We start from the raw sequence: 16,221 nt of genomic DNA, 5'->3' as shown, positions 1-16,221 counted from the left end.
CACCTCCTGGAGTAGGACCGCTATCCCCACGCTGGAACCCGACGACCAGCACACAGGTCTCTACAAATCCTGGACCGTGCGAAAGAAATCATCAAAGAAGGTCGCAAGCAAGGAAAGACAGGTGAGAAGGGGAGAGACTTGTGACATATACGCCCAGCCTGAGACAAATAAATGCTAGCATATAGAATTTTCTTTTTGGAAAAGTCCTGCACTCTGAATGTCCTTAGCTCTACATTCACCAGTTCCCAAAGCCGAAATGTTGTCTTTGACAAATCAAAGGTCTGTTATACATTTCAATGTTTGTCATTTCATGTTTGTCATTTTCATAAGGTTACTTTAGAATGGTTTGATTTAGCATTATTTGTCTGTCCCTGTTTACTCAATTCTGCCTACATGAGTACATCATTTTTAATTGTTCTTTTATAATGCACTTAATACCTGAGTGAACCAGTTTCTAAGCGCAGGCCCAGGATTCGAACCTGTGTAGTCCTGCATCGTCTAGCTTCCAAAAGGAGCATGTTGCCCCTGAGCTACTCTGGGCCATTTTGTCAAAAACTCTTCCTCGGAGCATGCAATTATCAGGCTGATTCATGGAATTAATGTGCACTGAAAATGTCCGCGCAAGAGTGCGAAAGCATGCGAATCGCAGTGCAAGTGCGAAAATTGCAGCGAAACCCACACAGAGCGATTCATGGAAGTCCGTGCGCCTGTAAATCCATGGATGTGCGCCAAAATCCTGCGTGGCACACGCTGGTGCATACATCTTCAAACAGCATGCACTACGCGCACAGCAAAAGCGCACATAGCGCAGCACACACAAAAAAAGTAGGCGTAACATGGGGTGTAACATGCGGAATGGGGAACAACGTGTGAAAATGTGGGCGTCACGGGGGAAGTACAGGAGGCAAATGCGCGGAACGCCCACACGCGCGCCTACAACACGTATTCATGGAATCGAACAGGGCTAATGCGTGTGCCAAAAAAGACGCACTAATCCGGAAACACGTACGCCAGCAGGAAGCAGGCGTACGTGGACCCGCGCAGCGTAAAAGTGCGCGCAAACAACAAACAAGCTCAGACCTAAGATGAATATACCGTTCCTTGCAGCAATGGTCATGGGATACCACAGGAGGAGGAGGAGGATAGTCAGGCCCAGAATATTTACACCCAGAACCAGCCTTTTTGGGATGCCTGATGACCAGGTGTATGGGAGGTACAGGTTTCCACCTCACATAATACTCGACCTGGTGAGTGACTGGGAGGATGACCTCACATCACCCATCCTGTGCTCCCAAGCACTGAGCCCCCTGGAAAAGGTGCTTAATGTACTGCACTTCTTGGCCACTGGATCATTTCAGCGGACAAGTGCAATAGTGGGGGGGTGTCACAGGCCACGCAGTCACACTGCCTACACCAGGTGTTGGCCATCATGACTGCACGCCCATCAGTCCGCAGGCACATATAACTGCCCAGAACACCTGCAGAAAGGCAGGCTGCCATCCAGGATTTTTACGGGGTGGCACAATTCCCCAAAGTGCTAGGTGCCATTGATTGCACCCATGTGGCTCTACGTCCCCCCAGGGCAACGGAGCACATCTATAGAAGCCGCAAGCACTGGCATTCCATCAACGTGCAGGTAGTATGTGATGACAAGGGAATCATAACCTCAGTATATGCCAACTATCCAGGTTCCACCCATGACAGTTTCATTTACAGAATGTCAACCCTAAACCGGGACCTAGAAGCTGGGCGGCATGGCGATACATGGCTGCTTGGTGAGTATAAATGCCACTGCACATGCATGCATGTCAGATACTGAGTAATGTCACAACTCCACTAATGATACCCATCACCACCTCCCCAGGGTACAGTGCCTACCCTCTGAGCACCCACATGATGACGCCAATTCAGAACCCCACCACACCACCCGAGGTAAGATACAACACAGCCCATATTGCAACTCGGGGCATAGCGGGGCGCACATTCGGAGTGCTCAAGTCACGCTTTCGCTCCCTTGACCGCTCTGGTGGACAGCTGCTATACGCTCCCCCAGTAGTGTGCAGGATCATAGTGGCAGCATGTGTCCTGCACAACGTTGCAACATGCCGGGGCCTGCAGGTGGACATGGTGGTGCCCCCACATCCCCAACCACATGCACGGCCGCTGCGCATGGGAGGGGAAAGGGCATGTGGTGAGGCAGCCGTACGCAGCTGGTGGCTAATTACTTCACCTACAATCACACCCCTGTAGAGTGCACACAGCCCTGGCACATACCAGCTGACAATCAATGATGATGACATAAGGGAAAGTCAACTGTCACAACCATACCAGCCTGAGATTGGTCACCTGGAAGTGTTACATTGTATTGCATCCCTACCTACCGAAACACCACCAACGCTGTGTCATTATAAGACATACATCTATGCTGCTAAATTGATTACCCCTTTGCAAAATACAACATGAAAACAGTGCCATGTCACCCAACCCCTCCCCAGCTCCACCACCCAACACACCATGGCATGTCATGCAATGTGAAAGCAAACAAAGCAATGCACAACACCTGACACAAGTGTCACAAAGTGCACTGTCCCAAATGGAAACTGCCCACAGACAATATGCTCCCAGTAATCAATAACAAACAGCACGCATGAACAAATACTTACCACCAACACAATACAGCAACACACCATGAAACATTGCAAAAACATGACAGTACTAAGTCAAAGTAGTGGTAGTCTTACAACCTGAATAAGCCAGCACATCGACCCCTTCCAACTGTAGAGTGTTGCTGCCACGCAAATGTGTCAGTGTACTGCATACAACATGAACTCCATCTGCAAAGGAGACGGCCTTGAGAAAACATGAGGAAGGAACCTGCAAATTAGGAGGAAGACATGGATGCACAAGCACATATCAATACACCATGCAGTGTACAATACAACAACAATACCCATTTGGGATGTCCACACAGTATTGACTACAGACCGCCCACACAGCTCATGGGAGCCCAATGTCACTGTGTAAGTCACTGTCACTTGGTCACACCCTTTGCAAGCCCATAGAAATGGGAAGCAGGAGGGGTGTGTGTGTCACGAACCCAAGCATCTATCCCAAACTCAGGAAAAGTCTGCATGTGCCCAGCCGGAATACAGTGGATGCCCATGGGAGCCACACAAGGCAACACACTGTAAAAAATAAAAATAAAATAAAAAAAATGGCCATGTGGGGGGCAGGAGGGAAGGCCACCCAGGAGGTTTGAGGACAGGGTGCACACCAACACCCACCTGCGTGGATGTTGCGAAAAATAAATACCTCCATGGGCTCATGACCTGCACGGCTATTCCATTGTGGGACAACTGCTGTCGCTCTCTTCACCCTCTGCTGCTGCATCAGGATGTAGTGACACTATGGGAGGCAGCCCACGCAAAGCCCTGGTATGGTCCTGCATGGCAGCAAGCATGCGCGACTGGAAGGTATGATTCTGGAGGATTAAAGTGCGGACATCCCCATGCAGCACCTCACGGGTTGCCTGCACTTCTGCACGCATGGCCTAGCGTGATGCCAGAATCTCCTCACGTGTTGCCTGCAGCTCAGCTGAGAGCAAACGTGTGAGCTGCTCCAGCTGCTGTTCTGCCCTAACATTTCGGGAAGCCTCAAGTTCAAGCAGACTCTGCCTGAGGTTATGGAGTTCTACCCTCAGGGCTTCCCTGTGGCCCTGTGACTCTATTGATATGGATTCGCGCAGAGTCTCCAGTGCCGCCCGTCGGTCCCTGTTGGATGCCAAAATGTCTTCCCTGTGTGATTGGCAAATGGAGTCTCTTGCCTGCTGTTGTTGCTCCATCTGCCTTTCAGGCGGGATAATGGAAGTGGCCACCCTCTCCATTGCCTGAGCCATCATTTCTACTGATGCTGCCTGTTGGGTTGCCATACCGTACATGGAGTTTTCCCATACAGTATTGCCTGGTGGTGCACGGCCACCGCGTCGGCGGGCACCACACCTGTTCGGGGCAAGGCGTTCTGTACCTTGCTGTGCTGGCACTGCCTGAGGCTGCAGGACTGCATGCCCCCTCTAATCTGCTGGCCCAGGAACAGGATCAGATGTTGTGGAGTGTGACCCTGCATCCGTAACCGCCAAAGGCAGACCTACCAACACTGACATCCCCATAGAGGGTTCTACCCCTGGTGCAGGTGGGTTCACTGACCTGCGACAGCACATTAGTCTCATCATCCGACTCAGCACCTGAATAGAGGTCTGGGGAGCTGCACCCAGAGACACCCCTCGACAGTATGGTCTGCAGTACCAACGTGTTTTTACCCACCACCACACCACGTCCCCCACTGGTGCTTGGTCTTGGCTGAGAATCCTCCTGGGTCTGCACCATCTCCTGAACCTCACCAGCATCAAGTGCGTCGTCACCTGCAAAAACATGAAATACAAGAAATGGAAACAGGCATGAGCACCATAGCACACACATAGTCCTGACAAGACAGAGATCCTGTACATGGTTTACACATGTCCCACATGACTATAACCCTCGCATGCATGAACTGTCAATGAGTTTGAAGGGGAGTCAAAAAGGCAGACAATGAGGACACCAAGATGGAAAAGCAACACATTCACAGCATGTTGTGTAGCACTGGCATCACACATCAGCCTGTGAGTGGCATGTCCAATACACATACATGACACATGCCAGAACACAGATGTCATGTAGCATAGCATTGGTAAATTAGACAACTACAGCGATATGTCAGTGAATGAGTACTGTCACACATCCATGTCACATGGACATGATGAGAAGATTAATGCAGAATAGTGTTGCAAAATATGCATGTGCCACACACTGTAACACATCCAGTGTACAATAATACAGTGATTGTAGGCAGATGTACACATCAATGGTTGGTCACTTCATCATGACAGGAAACAACTATCATGTTCCACATGCAAACAGGCCCTAAAAATAAATTTCAGCAAGCCAATACTCTTTTGCCCTGAATGGTCTAATCATTCACATAACCAGGTAACGAATGTGGCACAATGTGGGGTGTAAACAATGACAGAAGCATGTCACATATGTGGCATTAGGGATGAAAAAAGCATATGAAAAATGGGATGATCTAAACAATCAGCCTGAATGAACACAGAAAAAATCAGAACAATGTTGTTGCAAGATGATAGTTCAAGGGCAACAGCAGTAATGTGGGGCTAATTGGCTACTGTGGGCAGAAGGGATACTGTCATACCCAAATCAAAGGCACGTGAATGTATTGGAGGAAGCACATGTGTGACCCATAATACTCAGGAGTACACACCCTCAACTGGCACTCAATCAGAACCCATCACCTAAACAACATACACATGGATTACACACACATGCATGTGCACTCACCAGACAATGCGTCATAATCAGGTAGGTCTCCCATGCCTTGGATCTGTTCCTCTGTGACGAAGGTCCCAGCAACAGACTCATGTTCAGTGAGTTCGTTGTCCTCTGGTGGAGACCCACCGCCAGTCACCAGAGTAGCGGCATGATTTGAGGCCAGCTTGTTCTTTGCTCTGTGTTTCATGTCATTCCACCGCTCGTAGCAATCATCAGCTGTGCGCCTCACAAATCCAAGGGCACTTATGCGGTCCGCGATGGTCTGCCAGTATGCCCTACGTTGACCAGGTGTGGTCTTGCACCCTGCAGTCACCACCATTTCGCGGCTATGTGCCGACACATAGGCCACAGGTGCATCAAGTTCGGCGTCATTAAAGCTAGGCTTCCTTGACGTGCCGGAGTGTGTAGCCGTGTCTGGGGTCTCAGCCCTAGTGCCAGAGAACCCTTCTTCCTCTTTTTCAAAGGTGGAGTGGAGCCTGAGTGGCTTACGTCGCTCTGGTCAGTAGGGACAGAAGCGCCGGTGGACTGGGTACTAGGAGTGTGCGAATGCACAATGACCATAGGTCTTGGTGCAGGCATTGGCTGAAGTGTGATGTTGGCAGGGGCAACGTCGGTTTGATGGACCTGGACCGACACTGTCCCGGCTGGGAGACTCAGAGCTGGGGTGGATAGAGCTGCAGCTGCCCCTGCAGCCTCCCCACCCTGCCTACTTGAAGCAGCAGATGACATTGCTGCCCCATATCCACGTGGCCTGGTGACATCAACTTGCACCACCACACGTGGCTTAGCATTGCTGTCCTGGAAGTCAGCCTGGGAGTCATCCTGTGCCGGTTCAGGTGCCACAATGGGCTGGTCCAACAAGGGCTGAGCTCGGATGGTGTCAGCTACGTTTCCCACAACCATGGAGGGGGGCATGGGAGTCCCTGATTGGTCCTCCACACATGGGGCTCTAGGGGCACCCTGCAAATCCTGGCCACGTCCCCTACCGCACCCACCACGCCCACCTTTTGGAGGTCAGCCACCTTTGCCTCCCTTACCGCTTGGTCGCCTCCCACCATGGCACTGATGTTGTTGTGTGTATGGGAGTAGCAGTAAACGATTGTCCTGGGCAATTGGGAGTGAAAGGGATAGGGTACTAGATGGAAATCCTACCCTAGTGCTCTAGCAAGGCTGTCTGTGACCCCTGGGGGAAGATGACGGGTCACGCAATGCACAGGCACCCTGAAAACAAAATATAACCTGCACGCAACCCCTCGTAGACCACGTGCGTGGAAAAATGAACCGGCACTACGCTGTGGCTCCCAGAAACACAAAAATAAGCGTACGCGTGTTACACGCAGCCTACAATGACCTCTGAAGGGGTATGTGACACACGGGGCAAACACAGTTGGTAAATATGTGCGCGACTCACCGTCTGCCTGGAAAAAGAATGTGAAAAAGACGCGCGTGTGCGCGTTGGCAACACCCCCGGAAAAAGAAGAATTGTACGCTGTCTGAGGAGACAGGACAAAAGAAGAAGTGAACGCTATTTGAGGAAACAGGCCCAACAAAAAAAATGAACGCTGTCAGAGGTAACAGGGAGTACGAACTTGAAACGCTGTGAAGTAATCACGTGTGAACCGACAAGAAGTACAGAAATCACCCACTCGCTCTCCATGAAAAGCACGTACAAGGAAATGGGGTCCTACACGTACCTTTTAAAGCGGCCCACACGTACAACATCACTTACGCGTGTATGCGCTAAGGCCCTTTCCTCCAATTACACAAGCTGACACTCGGACATGCAGTTTTTGAACGTGTACGATGAACATGCACACGTGTTGAGGGAAACGCCTGCGCGCGTGACGTCATATACGCATAGGCCCTTTCCTCGGATTACACGCATGCACACGCAGACGTGCAGTTTTTTCACGCGTGCTGAACCACTATGCCCATGTCACGAGGGAAACGCCCGTGCACATATCGTCACAGACGCGCTTACGTGCTAAGGGCCTTTCCTCGAATTACACGCAGACGTGCAAGATTTTCACATGCCAAATCACTCCGTATCAAGCTGGCCACGCAACAACACATGGAAGACCACGCTCCTGCCCAGAAGGCCGAATTACTGCCCCCCAGAGCCCCGAGCACGCTCCCACCTGCCATCTGCTGCTGCCTGCCTGCCTGCTGCCCACGTGCCCTGCTATATGGTGCCTGCACGTCAGCCAGGGTTCCAGTTGCTGTGTCCACCCCTGCTGGAACAGAAGACTCCCGACTGGGATACCATCGCTCCACAGCCCAGCCCCAGGACCCAGTTGCCCACCCACGCCTGCCTCGGGGGTCGCCATGTTGGGGCAAACACCATCTGAGACCACTGGCGAGCTCCAGCCAGAGAGGCAGAGGGCCACCAGCTTCAGTGTGAAGGAAGTCGGTGTCCTGGTGGAGCATGTCCTGGGGCATTATGATGCCCTCTTCAGAACATCACGCGCCAACAAGGAAGGACGGGAGAGGATCTGGGACGACTTAGTGGTTGCCATCAACGCGGATGGGGTGGCAACCCACGACATCAAGCACGTCAAGAAGCGCTGGGAGGACTTCAGGTCCAGGACCCTCCACAAGGCCCGGCGCCTCGCGGAGGGGGGCCGGGTCAGCATGAGTTACATCCAGATGAGGGTCCTGGAACACGTATGCCCAGCGCTCCACGCCCAGATCCTTCGGAGGAAGACCCATCTGGAGTTGAGCGGTAAGTGGCAAAGCATTGGTGTGTGAGACGGCATGTTGCAGTGTGCTGGTAGCCTGATACTTGCCTGTATGTGTGACATGGGCCATGTATGGATGTGTGTGTGCAGGGACATCATGGTCATCCATGTGAGACCAGTAATGTGCGAACCACATGGTTGGTGCATGAGTTCCAATGCTACATGGGGAGCTGTATGGCAAATGCACACATGAAAGCATGCCAGTGTCTGTTCTTGCACATGGTGGGGGTGTGAGGGATGAGTGCTGCTGTCATGTACATGTATGGTGCACATGTGTGTGTGTCTGAGAAGTGTGTCTGTGACTTCGATACGCCCTGGATTCATGACACATGTCCGTGATGATGTGTACATTCACTCATGCAGTGCGGCCACCGTTGTATGCACTGTGTCTATCCACTGTGTCTGTGGTGTACAAGGCATGATGCATGACCCTCCGGTGATGTGTGTGCATGGGATCAGTGTGAGCCATGATGCATGTGAGTTTGAAGGCAACATTTTCATTAATAGAGGCCATTGTACATGGATGCTGATGTTGATTGCAGGCACCATACCTGTTTATGCATGTGTGTTGCGTGCATTCACCCATGTGTTGTGGAGGGACAGGATGGAAGTGACGTTAGACACTGCCACTCATGTGTTATTGCTTCCTGTCTAGGGGAATATTGTACTGTACCCTGATGCTTGTGTTCTGTGTCTCCCTCTATGCAGCGTCAAGTGAAGAAGAGGGCGGAGACGGCGCTGTGGAGCCAAGCGGCGGGGATGCCTCCACTGGGTGATGCAAGGCCCAGCCACCCTCCCAGGACTTGCCATCATCCGGGTGCGAGGGGGCTGGTGCCGCGTCTGTCACTACGGCTGTGGCGGAAGGGCCGAGTGACTCCCCACAGGGGCTTGCAATAGCGGAAGACAGTACAGAGACATCCAGGTTGGTGGTCTCCACAGAGGAGGAGGAGCCCGCTACTGAGCCGCACATGGGGCCTGGTGGGGGTAGTACCACTGGTGCAAGTGGTGCAGTCCAGGGTCAGGAGGCAGCACAGGTCACCGCGGAGGGGCCTGTGCATGTCCCTGTCCTTGACCCTGTGACTGCACCACCATGCACCAGCAGGAATGCCCCGTCCCAGGCCCGTCCGCAGGTAGGGGAGAGTGCCATGTCATCTGCCTCTCCACTACTTGCGGACGCGGGGTCTCATGAACGTATGGGCTCCGTCCTGATTGGTGTCGCATTGCGCACCCGTGACATTCGTGATGACGTGCGTTCTTCCTGGGCAGAGAACGCACGCCATCACGAACAGCAGCGTCATGACGTGGCACTGTTGGGAAGGGCCCTGGTTGTTGGGTTCCTACATGTGATGCACACACTGGTGGACCTCTCCTCCTCTGTGGAGACTATGCGCCAGTCGTTCTCCCTGCCATCTTCCGGCCCAGATTCCACCAGGGCCCCATGTGGACCTGGCCTGACCAACACAGCCAGCTTGGTGGAGATCCCATCCCTGCCACAGTCGGGAGACGGCGGTCCAGCAGGGGTGGACACCACAACTGGAGACCAGCTGATGGAGGATGTGCAAGCATCATCGGACAGGGAAAATGGACAGCAGCAGCAGGAGCAGGCTCTAGGTGGGAGCAATGATGGCTCTGGGCCATCGACATCAAGGGGGCAGGCATCGGTTAGAGGGCAGGAGGACCCTGGAATGGATGTGTCTTCTGTGTGGCTACGATTGGGCCAGCGTATAGGTGCGGAGCTGCGGCGGGCGGAAGAGGCGCGCCTCACCATGGTCAGGGTGGAGTTCTCCATGCGTCGGGCGTTGAGGCGGGCAGAGTGCCTCGAGGCGACTCACAGGGAGTTGGAACAGGCCATGAGTGCCTCCCTGCGAGACCTCAAGGCAGGACACAGGCCTGCCCCCAGCAAATAGACATGGAGTTCGATGATGCCCTGGCTGAAAACATCACTTAGCGAGCCGCAGGACTTGCCCGTCGCCATTATAAATAGTTTATAGTGTTAGGTTTCCTTTTTTTTTGGGGGGGGCTTTTGGACTATGCCCCACACTTTTGTAAATAGTTTTTTTGTTAGGTAGGTTATTAGGTAGGTTTCATTTGTTTCGTTGGGCTCATGGACCCTTGAAAATTGTATTGTACATAGTTGGACGTTGGATTTATTTGGACATTTTAATTTCATTTCACCATGGATCAATGGATTTACCTTTTTGCGTCTCATTTGGATTTGGTTTGGTGGACAGAGAGTTTTGGGCATTTTTCTTTTGGATTACTTGGGTTTTTTTGAGGAATTTTTATTTTTTTATTTGGACATGCATTTCATTTCATGTTTGCCATTATTTTATGCTTTAAGTACTTTCAATTGGTTTTCATGTTAATACATTTTCATCTTTTACTTCAATGTGTGGGATTCACTGATTGGGTTCATGCCATGTGGGTTTACTCAATCAATGGCAACCTGTGTGTGTGTGTGTGTGTGTGTGTGTGTGTGTGAGACGGACATGGTTGACTTTTGGTTTGTGCCATGTCATAGGCATGTCACTGCTGGGTGGGTGAGTGGGTGGGGGACATGAGTGGGACATGAGTGGGGCCCTGCTGGCAGGTGCCCCTCACTGCTGGGGAGTGGGGGTGCTGGGGGACATGAGTGGGACATGAGTGGGGGCCTGCTGATAGGTGCCCCTCACTGCTGGGGGGTGGGGTTGCTGGGGGACATGAGTGGGACATGAGTGGGGCCTGCTGGCAGATGCCCCTCACTGCTGGGGGGTGGGGGTGCTGGGGGACATGAGTGAGACATGAGTGGGGGCCTTCTGGCAGGTGTCCCTCACTGCTGGGGGGTGGGGGTGCTGGGGGACATGAGTGGGGGCCTGCTGGCAGGTGCCCCTCACTGCCGGGGGGTGGGGGTGCAGGGGAACATGAGTGGGGGCCTGCTGGCAGGTGCCCCTCACTGCTGGTGGGGTGGGGGTGCAGGGGGACATGAGTTGGTGATCATATTGCAAGGTGACATGTGGCTTGGCTGGGGGGCATGCCCATGGTGGATGGGCTGCCTGCGGGACATGACCAGGGGTGCAGGGTAGTCCCCTGTGGTGTGGGCTGCCTGCGGGGGCCATGGAGGGGGTAGAGGGGACACCTGGGAGGACCCACATTGCCAATTCACGTGTAGGACTCCCAGCGCACCACATTGGATACACGTACCCCGCTCTGAAATCAAAATTGCTTGTGAAACTTCCTGCGAACCCCACTAATACACATACCCCACTCGCACAGGACCAATCGCGTGTGAAAGTTCCCGCGAACCCCAGTAATACATGTACCCTGCTCGCAAGGGCCAATCACGTGTGAAACTTCCCACGAGCCCCAGTAGTACACGTACCCCGCTCGCACAGGGCCAATCACGTGTGACACTTCCCGCGAACCCCAGCAATACACGTACCCCGATCGCACAGGGCCAATCACGTGTGAAACTTCCCGCGAACCCCAGTAATACACGTACCCCGCTCGCACAGGGCCAATCGCGTGTGAAACTTCCCGCGAACCCCAGTAATACACGTACCCCGCTCGCACAGGGCCAATTGCGTGTGAAACTTCCCGCGAACCCCAGTAATACACGTACCCCGCTCGCACAGGGCCAATTGCGTATGACACTTCCCGCGAACCCCAGTAATACACGTAACCCGCTCGCACAGGGCCAATCGCATGTGAAACTTCCCGCAAACCCCAGTAATACATGTACCCCGCTCGCACAGGGCCAATCGCGTGTGAAACTTCCAGCGAACCCCAGTAATACACGTACCCCGCTCGCACAGGGTCAATCGCGTGTGAAACTTCCCGTGAACCCCAGTCATACACGTACCCCGCTCGCACAGGGCCAATCGCGTGTGAAACTTCCCACAAACCCCAGTAATACACGTACCCCGCTAGCACAGGGCCAATCGCGTGTGAAACTTCCCGCGAACCCCAGTTATACACGTACCCCGCTCGCACAGGGCCAATCGCGTGTGAAACTTCCCGCGAACACCAGTAATACACCTACCCCGCTCGCACAGGGACAATCGCATGTGAGACTACCCACGCAGCGGGGTACGTGTATTCGGAGGAGTGCGCGGGGAGTTTTACAGGCGTTTTCGAGGTTGTGAGCCTGTGCACCATGTACGGGATTTGTGCGCTGTACATGGCACACGGGGAGGGTTTGGGGGCATAACTGGCGCTGCTGCAGGGTCGATGCGCCACTCTGCACCACGGCTGGTTTTGGATGTTAAAATCAATGAATACGCTGTGCACGGAAATGGATTTTAGAGCACGCGGATGGCGCAGAAAGTAACACGCGCACACTGTGCGCCAGCCGCATGCACCACTTGTGCGCTGAATTCTATGAATTACCCCCTATATTTTTCTTCTGAGGCATACCAACAGAATTAGTATAACATAGTGAGTATTAGTAATCAATGAAATACAAAAATAAATGCTCAACCATGCAATACATCATAACAGAATTAGGAAAGGTAAGGTAGTCAAAAAGAGTAAAAGAAAAATTTAAAAGATTATATTTCTATGCATTAGACGTTTACTTATCATATGATATTATCTCCATCTTAATCAATTAGAAGATTTTGTGTTTCCATTTTGCCTGAATTGTGAAGTCCAATCTAAAATTTTAATAGGACAAATCACATATATTGTGATGGTCAACAATCCCACACGTTGGTTAAACCAAGCAGAACAAATACCAAATGCAGATATTTTTTGGTTGGATATGTTGCATGTCTTACCTTTCTTAATTATAGACTCTTTATAATCGTCCATGTCCTCTTAAATATTGATTGCTATTCCAGATATGACAATATCTACAATTACAGCATTTAAAAAGAAATATAATACACAAAAATAATATTGGTGGCAAACCATCACAATCATACTTAAATTAATATAAGTATATCTTTATCTTTTTAGCAATCTATTTTCTAGATGAAGTGGTAGTTCATCAACTTTACACAGGAGTTAGGGTGATGGTCTGTTTGAGCTAAGGGTTCTCAAATAATTTCTCCCTTGAGATCTCAGTAAAAGATTGCAATACCTTTTTAATCCGTATTGTATTTGAATGACAACACAGGTAAAATGCATGCTCCAACAAATTCCGAGTTACCTACTTCTGGTATGCAAACTGGCTATCTAAAAGTGATCAAGACCATTACAAAATTGTACCAACTTCAGCTTTGAACTGAGCCCAGTCATAAAGGATAGGGTGATCCTTCTAAACTAAAGGAAAAGCCCTTGTTGCTGCTTCCCCACCTAGATAGGAAATTACTAAAAGATTGTTTGAGCCGGTACAGATAGAAAGTCTCTTGGAATGAACAATGCAATTGGCATAGTGTCATTAAAGCTTGAACTGCCTAGTCTCCCTTTCCAGCGTTGTCAGTTGTACACTGGCAGTCTGGGCAATAACTACTACAGGGACAACTATGCTTGGAGCTATGCAGTGTACTCTGGGAACGCTACACAGAACTCTGACTACAGGTATAGGAAACCCAACCTGTGGTATAAGCTTGTTCTACACAGTTTTGGTAGCGTGTTGAGTAGCCAAGCTTATCTCAAGAGGGGTCAATGTGAGCTGTAGTGGAGTTACACAGAGATTCACCGTTAGAAGTATTCAAATAAACTCTTACACTCAAGGTTTCTTGCATAAACAATTAATAATTTATTTTATCAGTCAGTTAGAATAAGCCTTGTTCAGAAGGGAGCAATATAATAATAACACACAAATACACTTCAATACTGTAGCCTCTTAGTTTCTAAATCAGTAAAGACCCGTTTGGGATGGCCCACAGACACAACCTACACCCACTGGTGACTTCAATAACTAGGGTGCTGTGGACTTTAATATCTTACTGTTGACATTTAGAATACTGTCAGAAGTTGGTAAAAGGCAAAGGTTATTAGAACAACAAGAGACCACACATTTTCTTAAGCAGGCAAATACTTTTGGATTCTTCAAGAGGAGTCATACAATTCAATAGACTAAGCCAAAGCCAATGGGAAAAAGTCTTGTATGGGATGAAGCGCTTCTGGTAAGTAAATGGAAAAGTCTTTGCACAAGTTCTTAGGAGTCTTTGATGAAAAGAAGAATGAAATTTAGGGCCACAAGCTGATTAGACTTGTGAGTTGTAGAAGTTGCAAGCACTCTGCAGTAAGAGTTAAGTTCTCTCAGACTTTTTACAGTACCTCAGAAATGAAGAAAAGATGCAGCTGATGACCTCTGTTCCTGTGCAGCTCTGTAGATCTCACTGTTCCTGGGCCTCAGTCGTGGGGACAAGAGGGAGAACATCAGGGGACTCTTGCAATGCACTGGGACGGTCAAAACTCGCACCTAGCAAACTTCACTTTCAGTGGCTGTTCAGTGTTTCCGCTCCTCAAGTCTACTCCAAATATCAACACTGCGGTTCCTGGTTGTCGAGATGGACTTTCTTGGCTTCTGGGGTCCAGCACTCTGTTGAGGGGGCTCAAGCTCGGTCAGTCCTGCTTCCTTGGAGTCCAGATGATCTTCCTGAAGCTCTAGGCCAGCTTAAAAGCAACACACACAATCTGTTTTCCTCTCCCTGGCTATACTGTTTCCAGCAGTAATTCTGTGGAAATTCAACCAGCCCCGAGATGGATGTCCAGGTGGCTTGCTTTGGAGTTGATTGGTCCCACCAACTCAAGGGGAGAAGTCGGCCGTGCAGGGGCTTCTCTGTCGATGCAAACTTGCCATTTCGGCACTGCAGCAGGGCTTCACTGCGCATACCAATGGTCCAGGAATTGCAGCAAGCGTCTTCTTCAAGTTCTTCTTTGGTTCCTTCACCAAGTGTTCGACTCTGCCTTCCAAGTCAAAAGACTCGCCTTTTATTTAGTTCTCTCCCATTCATTCCAGCCTAGCTGTCAGTCAACCAGCAGGGTGGCTGTCCTTGCCGGACAGTCAGCCGGCCAATCATTACAGGGTGTATTTGGGTCTCCCAGGAGAAAAGCTCAGGGAGTTTCAGGCACCTCCCTCACTTCCTGCCTACCCCAGACACCCTGGAGCCAGAGGTGGGCTTCACTTGTGAATCCTGCCAAAGGCAAAATGAACTAAGAGACCAAACCTGGTTTGGTGTGCAGAGTAAATCTCAAGAAGGATCTTTCCACAAATAAATGGTGAAAAAAGAACACAGGGGACATTTTGACAAAAATTGCACCCTTGGGTGATTTACTGTAGCTGAGAACGCAGCCCGCGGTAAATGCACATCATGGTAGTTAAAATGTAACCACTGCCACTAGCCATTCTGTGAGAAAAGGGTAACATGAAAATGTTACATGAGAAGCTAGACAAAGAGGATAGTAGGTAACCCCTCCAGCACTGGTGCTGTGCTGGGTCTAGCAAATTACAATGGTAAGTAAAGTCAATTTCACTTTACTGCTCTTGGAAACAGTAGTTTATCCAAGAGAAGGTATTATAAACATTTGAGAAATCCGAAAGACTTCCCTGTGTCACTGCACTGAAGGTGCTGTGTCACACAATGTAAAAGATGATGCCTATGGAGTTTGTCAGAGTCCAAAACCAAAACAAAAAGAAACACAGTGCTCAAAATCACCATAAAATACATGAGAGAGTGGGAAAAAGGGTCACACTCTCTCCAGGTTAAAAATATAAAGTCCTCAAAATCCAGCAAAGTTGCTGGGGGTCTCTAAGGTGGAGGGAATTAGCACATTTCTGAGAATTCTCCCTAAGACTGGATTGTGGGGGGGGGGGGGCAGGATGAGTTTCTTAGCTGTTAAAGTCTGCACCTGAATATGCAAGGCTGTCATCTCTATGGACTCTATGCATGCTTGCAATGTTTTCATCAACTGTACCAATGCTGAAGCTTGCCGGTTCTTTCTGCTCATGTGGCTGGTTTTTGTGTGCTTGTTATCCAATTAGGTTTGGTTTGCACACCCTCCACATAACCCCAAGATGAGCATGCACATTCACAGTTTTATGTCTGTATGTATGTATGTATGTATGTATGTATGTATGTATGTATTTATTTATTTATTTAGAATGTGTAGATAGAGCACTTAACCCTTGGGCAGCTAGGCCCCATTTGGTGAAGCATGTGAGATGATCG

The sequence above is a fragment of the Ambystoma mexicanum genome, chromosome 4q (assembly GCF_040938575.1).
Source record: "Ambystoma mexicanum isolate Mex_15411 chromosome 4q, UKY_AmexF1_1, whole genome shotgun sequence".
NCBI classification, from domain to species: domain Eukaryota; kingdom Metazoa; phylum Chordata; class Amphibia; order Caudata; family Ambystomatidae; genus Ambystoma; species Ambystoma mexicanum.
This window is presented reverse-complemented; position numbering follows the sequence as displayed.